The sequence below is a fragment of the Neoarius graeffei genome, chromosome 5, assembly GCF_027579695.1.
Source record: "Neoarius graeffei isolate fNeoGra1 chromosome 5, fNeoGra1.pri, whole genome shotgun sequence".
In the NCBI taxonomy this organism is placed as follows: domain Eukaryota; kingdom Metazoa; phylum Chordata; class Actinopteri; order Siluriformes; family Ariidae; genus Neoarius; species Neoarius graeffei.
This window is the reverse complement of record NC_083573.1, coordinates 107,344,717-107,367,859: the sequence shown is the minus strand read 5'-3', so window position 1 is coordinate 107,367,859 and position 23,143 is coordinate 107,344,717. Positions and strand designations below refer to the sequence as shown.

The 23,143-nt window shown below is 40.7% G+C and overlaps 1 protein-coding gene and 1 long non-coding RNA gene across 2 annotated transcripts in view; both read left to right on the top strand.

Annotated features, from left to right (window-relative positions):
• Positions 1-23,143, top strand: part of LOC132886321 (NACHT, LRR and PYD domains-containing protein 3-like) — a 719,980-nt gene that overhangs the window by 639,047 nt on the left and 57,790 nt on the right. The gene's annotated exons all lie outside the window — the stretch shown is intronic.
• LOC132887223 (uncharacterized) lies at positions 1,718-18,487 on the top strand. Its single transcript, XR_009654795.1, has 3 exons — positions 1,718-1,794; positions 16,892-17,008; positions 18,049-18,487. It is a non-coding gene; the product is annotated as an uncharacterized LOC132887223 (long non-coding RNA).

Genomic DNA, 23,143 nt, shown 5'->3' with positions numbered 1-23,143 from the left:
TTTGTATAGATGGTAATCTTTTTATTAGCAGTGAGTTTACTAACAAGAAAATTAGGTCTATCCTGCTTAAACCTAGTATCTCCACCCCTGCGTGTGTTAGTTATTGGAATAATCGTTTTGAAAATATTGATTGGTCAAGATTTTGGTCACTTAGAAAACAATTTAAGATCACAAACAAAGTTGCTGAAATTTCACTTAAGATTGTACATAAATGTTACCCTTGTAACTATAGGATGTCTATAGCCTGGCAAGCCAGACTAAATGTGAATATTTAGTCTGGCCTCGATCCGTAGACATTTCTGAAGGGTGGGGGTGGAACAAACCGCTATCTTTCAAACTGTCTCTGTGCGTATAGGCCAACGCTCTGACCAATCAGCGCAACAGTGACTGTGACGTAGTCAGAGCGACAGAAAGCAGTGGGGGAGACCTTGAAATAAATAATTTTTCAAAATGCGTATTAATTAATAAACAGGTTCTAGATATTAAGAAGTTTGGAGATAATGACCACAAGTTTGGAGTCTGTACCACATACTTAACATACACTCTTATTTTTTTCAAGTGTTTTTCAAGGGTTTGCTTAAACTGTTTTTGAGAGTTTTTATTTAGTGGTGTTTGGTGAAATAATTTCCCTTAAATTTAAAATAACGGGAAAATAAGAAACAATCAAAAAGTAATGTTTCAAAGCTGTTTATTAATTCTTCGTACTGCACAAACTAGCCCCATCCTTTTGGCTACGAGCGGAGCCAGTTGGTAGATCAGACTTTTGCCATAGCCGGTCGGCAAAACAGCGAAAACGTCCTTCTTGAAAAGGAATGAGCGGAGAGCCTCTTCCTGCTCATGTTTCAATGAAAACTCCAAGTCTAATTCTTCTAAAACTGATTCCAAAGCGGAGTTAAACGTGCGCTGTTCACTAGCCGTAGCCATCTTTCCTGCTGTCCTTTCTCCAGCGTAGCGCAGCCTTGTCGTCACTCCTGCAAAAGCCCGCCCAAAGAATCCAAACAAAAACCTTGTGTTGTGATTGGCGGGCACGATTTGATGCCCGGGGTGTTTTTGTTTATATGGTGCGAGGCTAGACCCACTCGCTAGGCAAAAAATATTTTTGGCCGCTAGACAGGTGGGTCTAGTTTACTAGGCTAGGATGTCTAAGTTTTCCCCTAACATCTCTCCTGACTGCTGTTTCTGTTCCTCTCACCCTGAAACAATTGATCATTTATTTTGGAATTGTAATTACACTAAGGTCTTCTGGATTTTTTTTGCAGTCTTTATTAAACAACACATTGACAATGACTTTACTTTAACCATTGATATGATGTATTTTGGTGCTCCACAGGACTCCAACACTGTAACAAACCGGGACTTTCTTATCAACTTTTTTCTTTTCTTGGCTAAATTCTTCATTCACAAATGTAAATTTCTAAAAAGAAAACCTTTATTTTTTATCTTTAAAAAAGATGTAAAACATTACTTATCAATTGATCACTCACTTTGCCCTAAAGCTATTAATACTCGTTTAAAATGTGCTATATTTGGTGTAAGTAACCTCTAGTCTGTTCATGTTCAATATGTGTTTGTATGTCTTTGTTCACTTGTTGTATGTGCAGATTTACGCTGCATATTTCGTACTGTATGTTTGGATTTTTTCTTTAATAAAAAAAAAGGGCAGCCAATAGCGACTTTCCTTACTGAGGAGTTGCAAAACTGCGCCCCTCCCCCCCAGAGCAGAGAGTGAAAGTGAAAGTCAGCAGCTCCGTATGGTGTGGAGGAGAAAACGAACCTTTTCAGGACTAAAACCCGGTGAGTTTCTCCATCTAAAGCTTTAATAGAGCCCTCTGAAAGTATTGGCCCCTTGCAGTGGCGTCACATTTCCGTTCTCCCCCGTCGCTCCCCGATACCTGGGGAACAAGCCAACTTTGTTCACAGACTGAAGCCAAGTGAAGATGTCCGGCGTCTGTTGCTGTTGTCCGGAGAAAACTGCAGCTAAAAAAGCTCTGCTACCGGATTACTTGGATAATCTTAGTCAGAAAGAAGCGAAGGATAGATATCGGCGGAAATGAGAGTTTATTAGCGGTTAACAAAATCCCTCGAAGCGACTGGAGTGGCGGTGCAGATTTGTGGGCGAGCGTTAGCGTTAGCGCCATGTTGGAACAGACCTTCTTTTTCCTGAAGAGGAAACACACGGAAGAACACTGACACACTCAGATAGAGATTGAGTCAGTGCCTGAAAGCGGAGTCCCATCTGTTTCTGGGTTGGAGAATTTTCTGATATCATAGCAGCCTCTCTTGGTTTATTTCTTCACCGTTATAGTTACTATACTGTTTCCTTCTGCTGCACAAAACACACGCAGAAAGCCAGTAGCTGTGGGCTGATGAGGAGAGTCAGTGCAGCACACGCAGGGCCCAAACCATAAACCGCGGAACGCATTTGAACAAGGAGGGGCCACAATCGCAAGAGGGTGTCACCGAAATGTTAGGTCGGACATGATACATATTGAGGTATTTCACCTGACGTCACAGGGTCACGTGACGCCCCGGTGTCCACCATTTTGGACGGCAAGCTAGCTAATGTCAACAACAGTAACTAGTATGTTACTGTAGCAATATTTACGTTCAGTCATTTGGATGACTGTTAAAACCTTTCAGTCTCAAGTTTTTCCTTTACTGGATTTACTAGTTTACTGAGCTAGCGCGCGATGGCTCCCGGCTTGGCCGGCGAGCGCGCGATGGCTCCCGGCTTGGCCGGCGAGCGCGCGATGGCTCCCGGCTTGGCCGGCGAGCGCGCGATGGCTCCCGGCTTGGCCGGCGAGCGCGCGATGGCTCCCGGCTTGGCCGGCGAGCGCGCGATGGCTCCCGGCTTGGCCGGCGAGCGCGCGATGGCTCCCGGCTTGGCCGAGCGCGCTAGCTCAGTAAACTAGTAAATCCAGTAAAGGAAAAACTTGAGACTGAAAGGTTTTAACAGTCATCCAAATGACTGAACGTAAACATTGCTACAGTAACATACCAGCTACGATGTTGTTGACATTAGCTAGTGCTAACAGCTAGTTGCTAATACACTGCTACAACTACACCGACCCTAATAATACAGTTCTTAGTCATTGCCTGGTAACAGCAAATTTATAACGGGCCATGTCTCAACAGACTAAGAAGTTATTTCAATGACATTTAATAACATTTTGTTTATCCTGAGGACCGAAAGTAAATGAAAATGTGAACAAACCTTAGCTGTAATCAGATGGCGACCACCGGCTCCAGGGACGACCCACTGATGTAGGCATGTTACCCAGCCTGACACAAAATATTTGTAGGCATCCAAACTCTTATACGCTTTCAGATCAATACCTGTGTATGGCGATGGGTTTTTAACGACATAGGTACACAGATCATGTGGGCCGAAGTCAGGTAAAGACGAGGGCTTCGTGTACTTCCGTACGTCAGTGAACAATCCTGGTGGAAGCAGGTAAATGTCGTTCTCTAAGCCTGCTAACCTCAATTTTTGCAAATACCTCTCCCTCTGCTCGCCCTGTAAATGCCCTACGTCGCTGGATAGTGAAGGTGTTTTCTGCATCTCGCTCCTTTTTCTTTTATGTTTTTCGTTTGTCGTCTTCCTCGCATTCAAACTGATTCGAGCCGTGCCGTCCAAAATGGCAGCATCACATGACTTGGTCACGTGAGTGAAATACCTCAATAGACCAGTTCACAGATATTGCCGCGCAGGGTCAAAGGTCGAGGCCTCATCGGAGATGAAAACATGGCGGCAAACAAGCCAAACCTTAGTAAATATGCCTTATAAATATGAGAGAACGGGGATTGCCAACTACCATGGGGGTAGAAGAGTCAAGGGCGCTTGCATATGCCACAGATATTTTGAAAATCCAGCCTGTACCGTCCAAGGAAGACGAAGAAAAATCGAGGTATGTACCCGGTGATACTGCCACGCCCACTGTAGTTTTTGACAGGTCAACGACTCATGGTTATAGTTCTATATCTGACACGGAGAAATAATATAAATCGTGCTGCCTACCAGATTACAGTCGTCTGTTTTATTGTATCAGTACTAGTAATGCCCTGTGATGACCTGGCGACTTGTCCAGGGTGTACCCCGCCTTTCGCCCGTAGTCAGCTGGGATAGGCTCCAGCTTGCCTGCGACCCTGTAGAAGGATAAAGCGGCTAGAGATAATGAGATGAGATGAGTACTAGTAATACTTACTATACTCATCAGTCATAGATTAGTCCAGTACAACATGACCAGCTTGCTTTTTTTCCATTTGACTGTCGCAAGTTTTTTCAGGCTGGTACAGTCAAAAATTTAAAAAAGTTTTGGCCTACTAAACTAGTCATCGATTCTACTAGTGTATTAATTGGAGTCGACATGAAAACGTTCGGTAAAAACTTTAAACCAGTACAATCTCTTCTTCAAAGTTTCACCAAATGGTTTTATTTATGCAATTTAAAGCTCATAATACTGTATAACTTTGGTCGAGTAAAAACACGGAGCAAAAACATGGCTGAATCCTGAATGACTCCTATTTGTTTAAATAGGGGACTAGCTTCATAGGCGGCGGAATGTAGTTTCTTTTTCCCTGCCATGGAAGCGCACTTGTATACCGAGGAGGAAAGCAATTTGCATTACAGCCGTGAGGCGGCTCGGCTCGGTTTTCCCTTTCGGGCGCTCTCGTTTTCTGTTAGAATTTGGTAAAGAAAAAAAAATATATATATTATTTACCAGCTTACCGGGTCCATTAACATAAATCTGACAGCTGACAAGGTCGGGATATAAACGAACTTTTGCGTTAAACTGTGTGCTTGGATTCACATAATTTTTTTCTGTATACACTCACTTAAATGTACATTACAGTCTTCTCACATCCACTGTTCAAGCAGTCGACATCCTTTGTGGCAATCGACAACACAACAGTGTCCCCACAGCGAGCCTGTAGCCTCTGCCATTGTTGACATGCTCTACTTCCGCTCGTTTATGAGGCCTTAACCTTTGACCTTTCCCACAACTCTTTGCGCTTTGCCGTATCTGTGAACTGGTCTATAGACTACATCATAGATATACATAGAAGACTAGATGCCTCACCGCGTATTCCAGAACGTCCGCACAGGGCGTCCATCTTACCACAGGCAAGCTTTTCCACAGAATTTGCGGTACACTGAGGTAAGACCATTGAGATGCTTAAATGTTTATACTCTTATCTCGCTGAAATTTTGACGTATATACAAATGGTTTGATTTCTTAAAACATTATTAATGTGGTTGTAATTCTGGGTGCTTGAACATGCTAAAATCGTACCTTTTCTCTTCAAAAACGACTTACTGCAGCTTTGTCAAAGTTGTGTTTCATGCTAGGCTAGCTCGTAGCACCAAGTAATTTTACATGGAAGGTCATGAGATAATATTTTCAATAACTGAAGTTGCACTTGCACATGGTTTTCATTTTCGGGTTGGTTAATTTAAAACAACTTACATTATGATTTCTAGAGGAAATTAAATTACTGACTGCGACGAGATGCCAGACTTCTGCGCGGCTTTCAGTTGCTCGAACCAGCGATGTCTGGAAAGTAGGGCACGCGGGATCACCTTTCACCAGTAAGATAATACATCATTTTTTTAAGGATAATCGGTAGCGTTATTTACTTAGTGAAATAATGTCCAATACAGTTCCTGATATGAGCAGCCGGGCTAGGACAACAGTATCATACTGCATTGTTGCATTTGGATGTGAGGTTGTAAGTGAGTAAGCTGTTTATTTAACTTTAGCTTCCCCTACAGCCCTATCACATGTAAAAATATTTTCACTAAAAATTGGAAATAAATTGTATGGTTATTTGTCCTAAGGCCGCAGTTATCCATAAGTATGCAGTGTTAGGCTTCTCACAGCATAGGAATTTCAGCATGTATTTTTTTTTAAAACATAAAATGATTATTCATCATTAATATCATAAATACATACTTCTGTTTTTTTTTTATATATAACAAACCAAACCGTTTGAATATCGATTGAAATTTGAGGAAGTTATGGTCATCTGAAAAGTACATATCGCTACCAACACAATGTAATGGGTAAGCCAGCTGTCTGAGGTAAGATGGCCACCATGTGTAGACGTTCGACTTCGTTGACGGGCAACGGGGACGAGGCATCTAGCCTTCTATGTAAATCTATGGGCTACATTATACACGGACACGCACGTAATGCTATCAGTCATGACAGCCAGCACAGAACCGCGCAGATTACACTGTAAAAAAAAAAATCCGTTGTTTTTAAGGAAAAACACTGGCAGCTGTGGTTGCCAGAATAATCCTGTTAAAAATACAGTGAAATGTAAACAACATTACAGAATAACTTGTACATTTCACTGGGATTCCATGTACAATTAATGATAACTAAATGTAAATTTTACAGGTATTCAATGTACAATAATCAATACATAACTGTTAATTTTACGGATATTCATTGTACAATAAACAATGATTGCATGATTATTGTTTTTTGTAGCTCCAAAATGATGGTTACAAGCAATGATCTACTAGACAGATATTTTTTTTTTTAGAATTTTTTTTGGGGGGATTTTTTCACCTTTATTGGATAGGACAGTGTAGAGACAGGAAATGAGCTGGAGAGAGAGACGGGGAGGGATCGAGAAATGACCTCGGGTCGGAATCAAACCCGGGTCCCCAGATTCATGGTATGGTGCCTTAGTCGACTGAGCCCCAGATATTTTATTTGATTTAGAGTTTTACGAAATGTGCCGGAGAGCCTCTACTGACAATTTTTAAAATTTTTTTTAACAGGGCAATGATGTAATTTTAACTATCACATTCTGTTTTAGTATTACAGTTTGTTTGTGTTTAAACGACAACAATTTGTAAATTCTACAAAAAAAATATGATCAATTCAACATATTCTTACTGTTAAATTAACAGTGGTATTTGGTTAGGAGTTTTACAGTATATTGATGTAAATTACACACTGCTTCATTGTTTTTGTATGTACATTTTTTTATGTCATGATTTTACATAAATTCACTGTTAATTCTACGGACATTTTTTACGGTGTAAAATGCACAAGAAAAGCGCCTCGGTGGTCGGTGGTAACAACTTAAAGTGCTTGCTTGTACCAGTACTAAAGCACTATAGAGAGAAACACTGAACACAGAGAAGTGCACTCGGCGGTGCTCGGTCAGAGGAAAGTATGGGAATATGCCTGCAGTTTTGTCAGAGTTGCGTGTGTGTCCGCGCGCGCGAGTGCGCGTCTGTGTGTGTGCGCGCGTGTGTGAGTGTGTGCGTTTCCACAATATGCCAGCACATAACTGTGCAGAATAAAATGCCAAAACAGCCAACACTAATAACCCCAGCATCATTTATGACTTTAGTCCACAATATGCCAGCACAGAAGTGCGCAGAATAAACTGCCAAAACAGCCAACAGCACAGAAGGCTATACATAGATTAATCCATCGGTCATGACTTTAGCCCACAACATGCCAGCACATAACTGCGCAGAATAAAATGCTAAAACGGCCAACAGTACACAACAAAAGCACCTCAGTAGTAGGCTAACTCAACTTAAACAACTTGCTTGTATCAGTACCAATGCAGTACAGAAACATTGAAAACAGAGGAAGCAGTGCACTTGGCGGTGCTAATAGAAGTAACCAATGACTTACCCTTAAAACTTCCCAAAGGCCTGCCTGCATCTGTCATTGGTCTGCACGAACTCCTTTGCGATGGCTGTCATGTCAGTTTGTTCCAGAATGTCACGGTGAATATGGCAGTTCATCAAGTCATTCAGTCTCTTTTGTGTCATTGTGGATCGGAGGTATGATTTCAGTCGACGAAGTGTGGAAAACGAACGCTCTGCTGATGCCGAGGGCACGAAGGCCAAAAGCCAGGGCACTGAGGCCATAAAATAAAACAATGATTTTAAGTTCATGTCTATAATGAATTTAATTTAAGGACTAATGACTCTTCTGAGGAAGATTGGAGTCCCGGTCAAAACTATCAAGCAGGTAAAGAAACATCTACAATATTATGTCTGAAGATAAGAAAATATTGAACACATCTAAAATGATCAATCCATCACTCACTTCAAAAATTGTAAAACTTATTAAACCTATATCCTCCCATAATTTTTGTTCAATTGACACCAAATGTGCAAGAGCATCTTCAGACTGTACTACTACGCAGATTTTTGATTAATCAAAATTGAACCTGGAGTCCATCAAAATTTTTGACTGTAAATGGAACATATACTAGCATGCAGGCTACTCATTAACCCATAAGAGCCCAGACCGATTTCTCAATCAAGGAAAATTATTGAGGAAATAAAGTGAACTAAATAGACGACAAAACATTTCTGACCTTTTATTTTTTAAAATAGCACTTTCATGTCTCAAGATCTGAAATATTAAATTGCAAATTTGCAGAACACTGCAACACTATTACACTGTTAACCCCAAAGTTCATTCTATGCAAACAGTTTGAGTAAATTCCACTTTTAAAGATTAGTTTTATTGCATTACTTAAACAGTATGAGTATATGAGACAGTCATTGGGTGTACTCATTTTTGTAATTTAAACAAACTTAAACTATCATGTTTTATGTCAGGCCACAGTGCTGCCCTGTTGTGATTGGCTCAAAACTCAAGACAAGTTGAGTTGACGACTACAGAGGAAGTTGCGCCATTTTCTAATTTACACAGAACAATTTAAGGTCTTTGCACTTTTGACAGCAAGCTAATTAGCATGTTAGCGGCTATAGTCGGTACTCGGTACGTTAAAAGTGGGTCAATGTTGTAACGACATAACGTTACTGTACAAGCAATGCTTATTTAACGGTAACAAACTTAAGCCCTATATGTTGAAATTCCTCTCTTATTCGTTCGTTAATTTATCACACAGTCTTACCTCAGCCAACTTCTTCCCTCCTTCTGTGAAAATTAAACGTCTCAGACGCGGACACAAGTGGGCGGGGGATGCGTTTGATTAAGTCTCCTGATTGGCTGGTGATAGATTGGTGGGTGGGGGATGCGTTTGATTAAGTCTCCTGATTGGCTGGTGATAGACTGGTGTCATTATAGCGCGTCAGAGCAGTTCATGCCAGGCTCGAGTCCGCTCAACGTCAAAAAATATTGGTTTAGCCTATTTTTTAAAATAATTTTCAAAAAGTTACCTGGGCCACGGCCCCCCTGGCCCGGGCGGTTCCGCGGTCTATGGCCCAAACCATCAGAAAACAACTCCATGGGTTTCTTTATGTCTCCACACTCTGTGGCTCTGGGGCCCCGCTCGTGCAGGCCAAAAGCCCCTGCAGGAGCTCCTCTACAAAAACAAACAAAGGACAACATTTAAATTGAACAAGAAGGAGCCTGTGCGGGCTCAGGCCCCTGGAACACCTGATGGAGTCGCTGTGCCTTTGGAGAGAGAGGAGGTCTGCCTCACCTTGCTGAGGGGTCCATTAGGAGCCAGACTAGTTCAGTCTGGGTTTTGTTTTCTGTCTCTCTCACACACACAGGCCTTAGTTACTGCCCTACTCTCCATCTTTTGAGTATATTGAGGGTTAAGCGAGCTGGGAGGGTAGCCTGGTACACAATAATGTGTAAAACAGTTTTACAGCTGGATAAATATTTTTCTTTGGCTGTAAAAATATTTGTAAGTATAAATATTTTGTGCATGTATAAAAGAAATTCTGCAGCTGTAACCAAGCATAACAAAGTAAAATTTAGACTCATCTTGCTAAACAAAATGCCTCAGAGCACGAACAAGATTTGTATCAGTGATTTAATTTGCAGCTGGATCCTATCCCTGCTAACTATGGGTGAGAGGTGGGGTTCACCCTGGAAAAGTCACCAGATCATCGCAGGGCTGACACAGAGAGACAAATAACCATTTCACACTCACACCTACAGTCAATTTAGAGCCACCAGTTATCCTAACCTGCATGTCTTTGGACTGTGGGGGAAACCGGAGCACCCGGAGGAAACCCACGCGGACGCGGGGAGAACACGCAAACTCCACACAGAAAGGACCCTGTCGGCCGCTGGGCTCTAACCCAGAACCTTCCTGCTGTGAGGTGACAGTGCTAACCACTACACCACCGTGCTGCCCAGTGTTCACTGGTCATTCTTGAATTCTTTTTATTTCCCAAAATCCACTGTATTCTCAGCCAACACTCGTATGTCCACTGTTGTGCGGACAGGCAATGAGAGAGGACCCGCATAGATTGTGCAAACTGGGCTTTAAGCTCCTTTATTTTCCATGTCCTTACCTCGGACTGCTGCGGGTAAGAGTCTTCAAAGTGTCTGCTTTTGTTAGGGCATTTTAAATTGCCACTTTTGCCAACCACAACAGACTTGGAGCAAATGAGACACATCGGTCTTACTGAGCTCGTTGCAGGAAGAATATAAGCATACTTTGCTGTCCACTCTGCTTGGAAGACTCGGTTTTCAAGATCAATTTCCCTAATTTTCCATAATGCTATATTTTGCCTAAACCTGCATGCTTCTCTTTACTGAGCAACCTACACAGTATAAGTCAGCAACACATAGGACCCATATGACTCTACTGAGCTGGCATCATTATGCCTGATTAAAAGTCTCCCGCCAATTTCTTTTTTTTTTTTTGAGTGAAGTCTTGCATTCTGGATGGAATCCTCTTGCGGTCTGGATTTGAACCAGAGTCCACCAGTTGTTGACACCTGCTGTATGGTTTATGGATTCAACTTCAAAATTACTGCTCTCTCTCTCTGTGTGCGCATGTGCTGAGTGAGTGGGCGGAGCCAGAGCATTGTGAACGAGCATGGAGTGGTAGCCGCTGTGCCGGGAACGAGTCTTCTATTTATCTATCTTTTCTGCCCTTATATTTGAATTGTTTTCTTACTTCACGGTTTATAGTATATTTTGCTTGGTTGTGTAGCACGAGCACTTGTTTTTTTTTTTGTATGTTTCCCAGGAGGGTCTGCTTCCAGTGTTTGAGCTGGGAGAATGGCAGGTCTAGGTGCAGGGAGTTCTGAACAACTGACACGGCGTCATGCTGTTAAAGTAGCACTGACTGCCAGTGTGGAGGATGATAGCTTGGCTGTGGGAGAGGTTGTGGGACATGATAACATTCTCTCAGCAGCTCGAATGAACAGCACAATTGTTTTGTTTTTGAGAATGGCTGATTTGGCAAATGATCTGATTGAAAATGGAGTAATGGTTGCTGGCGTTTTTACCTCTGTTCTTCCTCTTTCCACCTCATCAAAGAAAGTCACTCTGTCAAATGTTCCCCCTTTCATAAAAGATGAGGTTTTAGAACAAATCTTACGGCATTATGGTAAACTGGTGTCAGGAATTTAAAAAATTCTGATCGCATGTAAATCCCCTTGTCTGAAACACAGTGTGTTTTAGATCTTTCATGTACATGATACTAAAAGATAATAGAGATGATTTGGATTTGACTCTAAATGTAAAGGTGTGTTCTGTCATGATTTTATCTCAATATGTACCAGACAAATGACTCGTCAGAGTCAGCATCGAAGTTCATGTGTCTTTTTACTGGAGCACTCATGGTTTTTACATACAGTACAACCTCGTGCACACAGATTCCCCGAATGCAATGCAGCAACCAACTACGGGTGTCAGTAGGGAACACAATACTATACCACAGAAACTACAATACATGATAAGGTGGACAACTTTAACGATGCTATCTTTGCTACAACAAGCATATAAAATGAGGTCCTACCTAATAGCGGAGCTTCCATTCAAATGAAAACAAACATGCAACAGATGATGGACTTTGATGTGTTTCAATTTCAATTTTATCACGAGAAGATAAATTTCTTCAAACTCACATGCACATTATTAGGGATGAGCGAGTACAACATTATCTGTATCTGTTAACCATATGAATTATCTGTATCCGTATCCGTACTCGGAGTAGGCGGGGCCTAACCTGGAAGTGGGCGGGATTTAACCTGGAAGTGGGTCTGATTGTCTTGAAATGGGCATGGCTTTAACCAGTATGTTATTTTAAGCATGCAATTGATATGGGTTGATCAGAAATTGTTATATTTATTGCTGATTAGAAAACTATTTACAGGACAGCATCAGCATTGAGCTTCAGGTCAATGGTTTTGATTACGATAGCAAACGAACTATTTACAGAACAAGTTTTGCAACAATGAATACAACACATGCGGTTGCAATTATGAAATGAAATGTAATGAACAAGAGTTTTCATACTCAACTTTTTTTAACTTTTAATTTTTTTTATGATCAGTGTGATTTTTTTTTTTTTGGTTCTTTTTTATTTTTTTTATTTCCACACCAGGTGTGTGTGTGTGTAGCTTAATTTATAATATTATTTATACCACTACTACCTAGAAAGTGTCAGACACTCAGTGTGTGAAGTGAAATAAAACTGGTTAGAGCCAACTGACGGTTTAAAAAAAAAAACAACTCTGACGACCGGCAGAGAGAGAGTGTAGCTTAATTTGTAATACTTATACCACCTGGGTGCGATTTGCTGGGGGGGATGGTGGGGATCATCCCCTCCCCCCCCCCCCGGTTTTTATCTCTGCTGAAAAAAAATCCTCGGGGACAACCCCGTCAATAAAACAAACAAACCAAAAAAAAGTTGACATGACAGGCATGTTGTGACACAGTTTTCTATGGTCTACATTGCACTCACTTTCAAAATGACCCGAAGTGGCAGCTTTGATGTTCACGAACGTCCCCAGCAAATAGATACATTGTAGATAATAACAATATCTTTGCGTTCTATGCAGGGATGCAAACAGTGCGCCTTTTGGCGGATGCCGCCTTTTTCACGGCTGATTTTTTTTTTTTAGGGGGGGCGTTGGAGTGTCTGATTATAATTTCAAAGTAAATTCTGTATTAAAATTACTAAATAAGCAAATCCGTTACAGTCCATGAAACAGGAAGTATAAGGATGAGAAAAAAAACAGTTTAAATCGGAAAGCTGCGCACAATATGAACTGCGCCATCAGAGCAAACTGTTCATTTAGTATTCATGTATTTTAGTGATTTTCGAGTCACTGTCCATTTAATCCGGAGGGAGAGAAACATCACAGCAACGCGAAAAGCAATGCGAACTTTGTTGTGTTAGTGTTCGTGTATTTAGTCAGAGAGATAGGAAGATGAATTTACTCTCTCTGGTTTAGTGTTCGTTTTCATTTAGTGTTATTCATTTGATATCATCGGATGTTATTGAGCTGTTAGCCTATTGTGACCTTAATTTTGTGACGTTTCATGATTAAAAAAAAAAAAAACATCCCCCCCTTCTGGTTTTTTGACAAATCGCACCCTGTATACCACTACTACCTTTATTTTTACATGAATTACAGCAAGAAAGTGTCAGACACTCAATGTGTGAAGTCAAAAAAACTGTTTTTAACCAACGGTAAAAAAAGAAAAAAAAATCTCAGACAGGCAGAGACACAATGCGAGTCGCTTTCTACCAAGCACCACGCTTGAATGAACCCACATTTACCAGAACTCTACTGGTTATAAGTAAGTACAAACTGAAATAAAAACAAACTTGAAGCTGAAGAAACCCGCGAACCTGAGTGACTGAGGGAGATACAGAGAGCTGTTCTCTGTGTGAGTGAGCAGAGCGGTGTGTGTAGGGGAGGGGCGCCGTGACGCTGTGTGAGGATTTTCATTCAGGCCGAGCACAGATATTGACTCGTATTACTCGTATAATACTCGTACTCAGCAAAAGTGCTTTATCCGTACCGGATACTCGTTTCAGCCCAGTATCCGGCTCAACTCTATACATTATTCTTTTTATTACTATAAGCTACAGTGTGCTTTCGGGATTTATAGCAAAATGTTTTGAAAACAAAAGATAGATGATTCATGAAAGCACCGAGTGGATTCAGGTCAACTTGTCAGATCCCGAAGGATTTTGCAGTGATTTCAAAATCAACATCACTATTTAGAATTACATTCTGACAACTCATCATTTCTATTCATTCATTTTTTACACATTTTCTCTCTCTTTCAGCTTGTGGCTTTTCATGTGAAAGATTTCTTCGCCTTTCTCTCGCTCTTTCACGTCTTTCCTTTTCTTCCTCTGTCAAAACTCTCTCTTTCCGGTTTTGACTTCATCTTTCTCTCCTTGGTGAACTTGTTCTGACATCTTTTTAAAGTTTGTAAAAATGATTATTATTTTGTTGCACTGTTTGAGTTGTTCTCGGTGGAAAAACCCGATAAATATGAAATTATCTGTTGACAAAAATAAGTTATGTAGGCACGCTCACACTTCTAGTTCCTGCCAAAATCAAACAGCCAATCAGAATCACGAGGGGCGGGGATGGACGGACGTACACGGCTGGGATCCCTGTGTGTCCATGAAAAATCAACTTGATGGGTTACCAGATTTTCTTCAGTATGGAGCTCCACTCGGCCTGCACGAAAGCTCCGCTACAAAAGTCACAAAACCTTCTTTGTGTAAAGACTTTTTCCAGACAAGTCCATACTTGTAAGAATCGTCTTCAGGTTACACAAAACAAAATGATTGGCTTTATCCTTAGCTCCTCCCCCAGGACTTCTATAGGGTTTACTGAGTTCAAACCGGTCAACATGTTGCCAGTCCATCTCAGAATCAAGGCAAGGCAAGTTTATTTATATAGCACATTTCATACACAATGGCAGTTCAATGTGCTTTACAGAAGCAAAAACAGTAAACAATAGAGAAATAAAATTACATAAAATAATTTTATTTTTAATCTAAAACAATTAATTAAAAGAATTAAAAGAATTAAAAGAAAATAATAAGAATTAAACAATAGTAGAAATAAAATAATAAAATGCCAAAAAGAAAAAAGGAGAAAAAGAAAAAGAAACCAGCGGAATAAAATAGAATAAAATTAAAGTAAATTTAAAACATGCAGAGAAAGTAAAGATTATAAAAAATGTAAAAATATTAATTATTTAACAGAAAGCATCTGAAAACAGCTTGGTCTTTAACCTAGATTTGAAGCTGCCAACAGCAGGAGCATTTTTGATGTCCTCTGGGAGTTGGTTCCATAGCTGTACTGCATAGTAGCTAAAAGCTGCTTCACCACACTTTGTTTTAACAACTGGTTTTAATAGTAAATTTTTCTGTTGCGATCTGGTAGATCTGATTGGGTTAGGCCGCTGCAACATATCAGAGAGGTAATTGGGCCCTGTACCATTTAGAGATTTATACACCAGCAGCAATACTTTAAAGTCAATTCTGTAGCTTACTGGAAGCCAGTGAAGGGACCTTAGAATTGGAGTAATGTGCTCTGTTCTTTTTGTTCGTGTGAGAACCCTTGCCGCTGCATTTTGAACCAGCTGAAGTCGTTTGATGGTCTTTTTTGGCAGGCCTGTGAAAAGGCCATTGCAGTAATCAACCCTACTAGAGATGAAGGCATGTATTAGTTTTTCCAGATCATTTTTTGACATAAGTCCTCTTAGTTTGGAAATGTTTTTTAGGTGATAAAATGCCGTTTTAGTGATTGCTTTCATGTGACTGTCAAAGTTTAGCTCGCTGTCAATGAAAACACCAAGATTTTTAACCATTTCTTTAGTTTTAATCCCTTTTGTGTCAAGAATAGTGGTAATCCTGAGTCTTTCATCTTTTTTTCCAAATAGAATTACTTCTGTTTTATCTGTGTTCAACTGAAGAAAATTTTGTGACATCCAGCTATTGATTTGATCGATGCACTGGTAGAGACATTCAAGGGGGGCATAGTCATTTGGAGATAGAGCAAAATAAATTTGGGTATCATCTGCATAGCAGTGATACAAAATTGAATTTTTATTGATTTTTTATTGATAATTTGCCCAAGTGGGAGCATATAAAGGTTGATCAAACAGTTACAACTCAATCACATCCACAACATGTTATATGGTACTGCTCCAAGATATCTCTCGTCTTCTAGAAGTGTTTGGAATACCCACCATAATACCTGTTCAGGTCCCATGTCCCTTTTTGTTCCTTCTGTAAAGTCATTTGTCCGTTCTTCATTTAGGTTTACCGCCATCACTGCCTGGTACCAACTACCAAGTCAGTTACAGTCCAGAAATGTTTTACATAGTTTTAAATCCAATGCCAAGAATTTTTTTATTTGATCATTTCGTTAATTGTCAACATTTTTCTTGATAGCGGAGAGATGGTAATACCATTCATCTATTTTTCTGTTTGAACAACCAAAAAGAGTGCAAAAATGAACCATATTTAAGACAGATTGAGTCTTGTTTACACGAAAGATACTGTCTGTTTGTCCCCCAGGTGAAATTATCACGTGATGCGTGACGTTGTGCCCAAGGGGTCGATTGGAACAGCAAGAACAATTCTTTTGTTTCTGCTTCACACTGAACACATTTGGGTTCGAGATTAAAAGATGAATATGAGCCAATAGATCAGAATTTCAGCTTAATTTCCTGATCTTTACATCTAGATGTGTTCAGCTACAGAACACGACACCTTTGGAGGCAGACCACCCAGTGGTTAAGTGAGCAAAAGTATTGGGACAGATAGTCTTAAGTAAATGAGAAAAATAGAAGAATTGCCCTTGCTGTTCCAGCGCTTTCAGAGGGGTCTGTATAAACACATGAGACATGATGGCATGAGATTAAAACTAATCACAGTGGAGACAGATTGATCATCTGAAACCAAATAACACGGCATTTAATGTCACTTTTCATAAATGTTCCTCAGGTTTGAATTGCTGTCTTTTATCAGGCTTTGTTTTATTTTTATACAGAAGTCTTGTGTTACTTTCGATTTATTAGACTGAGATTGTTGAACAAGTTCTGTGTTAATTCAAACTGGATATACAGTCATCCATATCCACTCCATATTATATTAGCATGTACACTTCCCTTAATTTGTGTCTGTAATAATATCTGTGTTGTAGAATGATGGAGGGAAAGGGATCAGACTCACCAGAACCCAGCTGTGTGTCCATGAAGAGTGACGGGTCAATGAAACGCCCAATTCTCTTCAGAGACAGAGACAGTCCTGCTGATCTGAGGTCAGTATAGTGAGGTGTTTTACAGCACTGTTCCACCTGATCAAACTCACTGGTGTCATTGTGAAGCCCTTCATGAGGTTTATCAAGTGTTGAAGCAGTAAAACACTAAACTGTGCAGTGCTGCAGCTCTCGGACTGGCAGTGAGGAAAACTGCTGGAAGAGCTCAGTTCAGCCTGCAGTCCCTGAGCTGGAGGGTCTGTGGTGGCCTAAATTAATTTTCACAGATGCATAGCCAGGACAGCAGAAGAAGCAGATAATAGGCTACTGTTAATTCATCCATGTCTTGGCCTACTACGTATGCTTTTCTCCATGCTGATAGGCTGCTGACAAGATGCGTGCACTCCCCGGGAAGTGCATGCGACTCGCAAGCTCAGAATGCAGAGAGCTGTGCGACGTTGTGTGTGCAGCAGCGAGAGGGACTTGTGTCGACTGCAATGATCTTCAGTGTGAATAAAAATATTCACGTACATGTAATCTGTTCAATGTCCCTCAAGTAGACTTAAAGTTAGTCTACTGAATGTTATTTGAGTTCATGCGAGAGCAACATGCCGAACAGCAGGAGTTTTAAAAAAAAAAGTAACGTTAGATTTTTAGGCTATGGCATTATAACAACCTTCTGTAAGTGGAAGCTGACCGTCTATTTCTACAGGAGCAGAGGTCTAATTATAAAGAGAAAACACGTTTCATGTGGATTTTCCCCTTTAGGTTATGATACATCTGAAAAGTGACAGGCAGTAGGGTCTATGATTGACCAATAGGGTGTGGCTGATCCCCCAACTTTCTCTGATAAAGCCTGATTTTTTTTTTTTTCTGTGTGAGGTTTGGTATCAATATTAAAAGTACAAAATTTCATGTAATTTCATGAAGGTCTAGGGGTGGCTGATTGTATGTCAATATTTGTGCTAAATTTTTATTAAATCCATATGTCACCTAATTATAAATACAAATACATATTGCAAAGAAGGTTTGTAAATTGTTCCTTTGGTAAAAGTAATGAGATTTAACCTGTCTTGACAGTTTCTTTCTCATGTTTATTTCAGTAAGCCAACTGGTGGCTCACTGTAATGGTCAAAACTTTCTTGTATTAAATGTAATGAAGAGAGATCCTTGGGTGACTGCAGTACTAGCTGGAACTGACTCATGGCAATTCTTCACTCTGCTTCATATTGATGGCTCCTTTTTGGACAGGCCTGTTGAAGAGTGGGCCGAAAATGATAGCTGTCTGAAAGGTAAAGAGATAGTAGATGCATTATGAGTGTCAAATGACAGTGCTGAGAGAGGAGTCAAGCTTGCAGCAGACTTTCTGCAGTCTTCAAAGAATGAGGACAAATACCAACAGATTTTGCAAGTGGTTGAAAATGACAGGAAGAATGTTCCAGACCAGCGTAAACGACAAAAGTGCCTAGATCCGGAAACTTGGAGCTTAATACTAGATTAAATGACTAAATTATTTTCTGTCATTTTTGATATTAAGTCTTTTGTGTTTAATAATTAATAATCTAAGTGAGTTACTGAATGTGTTATATATAGCAGTACAATCTGAGTACAAAATAAATTTATTTTCCTTCATTGATATTTTCGTCTGATTTTTAAATGCATGAAAAATAAAATTGCAATCAGCCACCCCTAAAACTTCTTCAAAATTGATGAAAATTCACAATTATGGACCCTTTTCAGTCACGTGACCTTCGTAAACGCGACCGCCATTTTGGACATGTAGTGGACTTCGGCTCAAATCGGTCTGAATGCGAGGAAGGCGACAAACATAAAAGAAAAAGGAGCGAGATGCAGAAAACTGTATTTACTAGTTTACTGTAATTATGATCTGGCAGCTATTTACACCGGATCCAGTGTAAATAGCTGCCGGAGCCAACGCCGGGCCGCGAGCGAGCGCGCGCACGCCGGCTCCGCGGCCGCCGGCTCCGGCCGGGCCGCGAGCGCGCGCGCGCCGGCTCCGCGGCCGCCGGCTCCGGAACCTCGGACGTTGGCTCCGGCGGCTATTTACACTGGATCCGGTGTAAATAGCTGCCAGATCATAATTACAGTAAACTAGAATGGAATGTTAACAGCAATGTAATGCCTTTTCTGGCTAATTTTATTCGTCTTACCTCCAACAAAGTGGTCACTACACAAGCGCTGGTATGCCGCTATCCATCTTCTCCGTCGGTCAGCATCTACCGGGATCCGATAAAATGATAACCCTTGCCTTGTTTGTTGATGGTTACTACATCCAGGTGCACAACAACATAGTGGCATGATGGAAGTCTTGCTGAAAATAAACACTTTCTTTGCTGCCGTTCCTCAATGCTGGCTGTGGTAAACTACTGGTAGTACATGTCCAAAATGGCGGCCACGTTTGTCGTGACGTCACGTGAAAAGGGTCCATACTCTACATGTGTAACCTCATTACCAAAAAAAATGTCAGGTAAGATATAATAAAATTTTAGATTTTGGTGGGGACCAGCCACACCCTATTGACCAAGGGACTGAACAGTTAGCCTACGCTACCAAATGTCAGCTGACTGACTGAGATAACTCTGTATGAGGTTTAGCCTGCGATAACCTAAATTTAAACAACGTAGACCACAAGCTGTGCAATAAAATGAAAATAATGACGGGCACTGTCCATGCTAAAAGACCGCTAGCATTCTCATAATAGCTAAGGCAAGGCTACTCTACATTGTACAAATGTTACAACATCAGATTCATTTTAAGTTATACAGTCTTACTGAAACCTACCTATGTTATTTTGCCAAAAGAGGTGTTAAACCTACCTGTTCCATTTCTTGGATGTCCCGTGAATTCATTTCTTCCTCCACAGGCTGAGCCATGTTTCCAAGCGTCTTTGTTGGGTGGGTCGCCTATGTTTTGGTTATATTCCCAACCGAACCACAGTAGGCTAAACTGGTTTTATGGCAGGCTTATTACAAAATAAACAGTCTAATTAATTTGAGGTTTATAAAACAGACAGTAATACATTTTAGTTGCAGCACATTTGAAGCAGCTGTTGGCCTACATTGGATTTAACACAAGAGGGCGCATTTGGACAAATATCGGCAAAGGCCGATATGATGAGGCCGATACCGATATGGACCGATAAGTGAAAAATGGCCCAAAAGCGGTCGACATATCGGCCAAACCAATATATCGGTCGACCTCTAGTTCATAATGCTGAGAAGTTTCCTCAGCATCCTCCTCTCTGACACCTCCACAAGTGACTCCAGTTCCACCCCCAGGACAGACCCCGCTTTCCTGATGAGTTGAGGCTGTTGGCATCAGCTGCTTTCACCCTGCTGCCCCAGCACACCACAGTGTGATAAAGTATCTGCAGTATGGTTCTGCAGACACTGAAAGACCCGAGTCTTTCAAAACAACATTCGATGACAGAGTGACTTTGGCAGGCTGCTGCCTGTGACAGCACCGGAAGTGTGTCATTCCTGACTTTACCAAGCCTTGTATTTAGTTCTTCTGATATTCTGGGGTTTTTTATTCTTGCCTAGACTTCTCTACTTATCATCTGACCTCTGCCTGTTTACCTGAATAAAATCCTTTCTTCACCTAAACATCCATCTGCCGTATGGCAACCAGATTAATGATGGTCAATGAATATACTTAATATAATTTACAACATACTATTACAGAGAAACTACTGTGGGGAAAACAAGAGGACTCTGTCCACAGTGTGTTCAACATGTCTGCTACAGAGGGAAATGACATCATGTGATGGTGGTCACATGGTATTGGGGCAAACCATGTTTGAGTTGCAGGAGGGAGTTCTGTTCGTAACAGAGCTGACGGAGGTTTCACAGACATTAATAAATAAAGATATTTAAATGAGAAAATCAATTGAAATCATATTTTTCTTGAGGATTGAGACTTTTGAAAGAAATAAAACAGTTGCTGTTGACTTTAATGGTCTTTATTCATTATTGTGAAAATAAGACTCCCTCGACTGAAACACAGACGGAGCAAAAACGGTCAATTTCGGAACATCATGACAAATTTAAAGTGTAATGAAGCAGAGGATGGACATAATGCAGGGCTCGACATTAGCACTTGCCCGATGGCCCGGCGGTGTTTTTTACGTCTTTCGGGCCACTAAATTTGGCCAAACGATGGCCCGGGCGGGCCAGTATGTTTTCGATACAAATTTTATTACTCATATTTTACCCAGAATTGTGAAAAAATTGTTCGTAAAATGCACCTTTTCGAGACGAGGTCCGTCATCTTTGTTTTCGTCATGCTCCGCTCCGCGGCAGGAGTGTGTCGTCTTCCTGCATCTTCGGAGATGTTCGGCGCTGTTCGGAAGCGTCATTTTGGCGGGAAAATAGCATCTTGGAGACGAAGACAGTTGCGGCAAGGAGACCATCAGAACGGTGAAATTCAAATAGAAATATGTTCAAAATCCATGCTCCCCAACCTGGCCAAGGGCCAGGTAAACAGTTTAAATATGATCATGCATAAATTAACTATCGGGTGTTAACGAACGGCTTCGTTTTGAACTCGGCAACCAATCAGAGCGCGCGACGTCACGCTCTGTTTACAACTTCCCAAATCGTAAAACAGCATTTCAACATGCACGCTTTAGCTTCAGGTGGTGTAAAATCATTCAGACTTTGTATATTAATATCAAAATTTTAGGTTACACTGTCAAGAAATATGGCTACATGTGTATCAACTTTTAGTGATTAAAGAATGAAGTATAAATGTTGGTTGCTATGACTGAAATAGAAGAACAGATAAAATAATGTGGTAAATTAGATCTGATCCCATATAGTATATTATTCAAATATCCAAAGATGATGAAATCCATCAAAATAGCCAAACTAGGTCTACATTAGTTCATTACAACAAATAATAACTATTCTGACCCTCTCTGGTACAACCAGACCCAGTATACCCCCAGTTGCTTGGGTATCTGCTGTTGCCATGGCAACGGTTTATGCAAATGAGCTGAATTTGCAAAAATTTACTACTAGTTCCCCCAAGGGCATATCCTGAAAATTTGGTGTTTATATCTTGTCTTATTTAAAAAATACAACATTTCACCCCTTTTTGGCTCACCTGAGCATACCTGTTAATTAGCTAATTAACAGGTAATTAGGGTTATAAATCACCCCTGAGCAGGTAAGACTTTGCAAAAATCTCATCTCATCTCATTATCTCTAGCCGCTTTATCCTGTTCTACAGGGTCGCAGGCAAGCTGGAGCCTATCCCAGCTGACTACGGGCGAAAGGCGGGGTACACCCTGGACAAGTCGCCAGGTCATCACAGGGCTGACACATAGACACAGACAACCATTCACAATCACATTCACACCTACGGTCAATTTAGAGTCACCAGTTAACCTAACCTGCATGTCTTTGGACTGTGGGGGAAACCGGAGCACCCGGAGGAAACCCACGCGGACACGGAGAGAACATGCAAACTCCACACAGAAAGGCCCTCACCAGCCACGGGGCTCGAACCCGGACCTTCTTGCTGTGAGGCGACAGCGCTAACCACTACACCACCGTGCTGCCCCCTTTGCAAAAATCTCACTAGATTATTCCCCAAAGTCCACCCTTTCAGGAAATGTATGGTTTGTCAATGATTCTCATGATATTTTATTAATTAAGAAATAAAACTTTTTCATGGGCAATAAAAATGCCCATTTAAATCCAGCATGATAAGGGTTATTATGCCACCCTCACCTTTCATTCAGACTTGGGACTGGCCTGTGTGTGTCTTGTGGCTATAATATAAAGGTGTATTTAAAAAGTTCATTGTACTTCTATTTCTATAAGAGTATCTACAGTGGTGAGAATTCAATATCTACAATGTTGAGAATATATGAGCCAAAGTTGAAACCATGACAAAAAAGGAAAATATGTCTACATCACACAGGGTGGGTTACAGGCAAAGCTTATTCTATAAGCATGGTGAGGCAAAACTTAGCTTATTCTAAAACTTATACAAACAATTGTTAATGTAAAGCAGTAATCAACAGCATGTGTTAAACGAACAGAGAACAAGAACAAAGGAAAATTTTTAATGTAACTAAGAAATTGATAGAACAAGAAATGCAAACAATAAAATATCAATGTGAACAAACAATAAAGATATAATAATGTTAACAAAATATGAATAATCTTA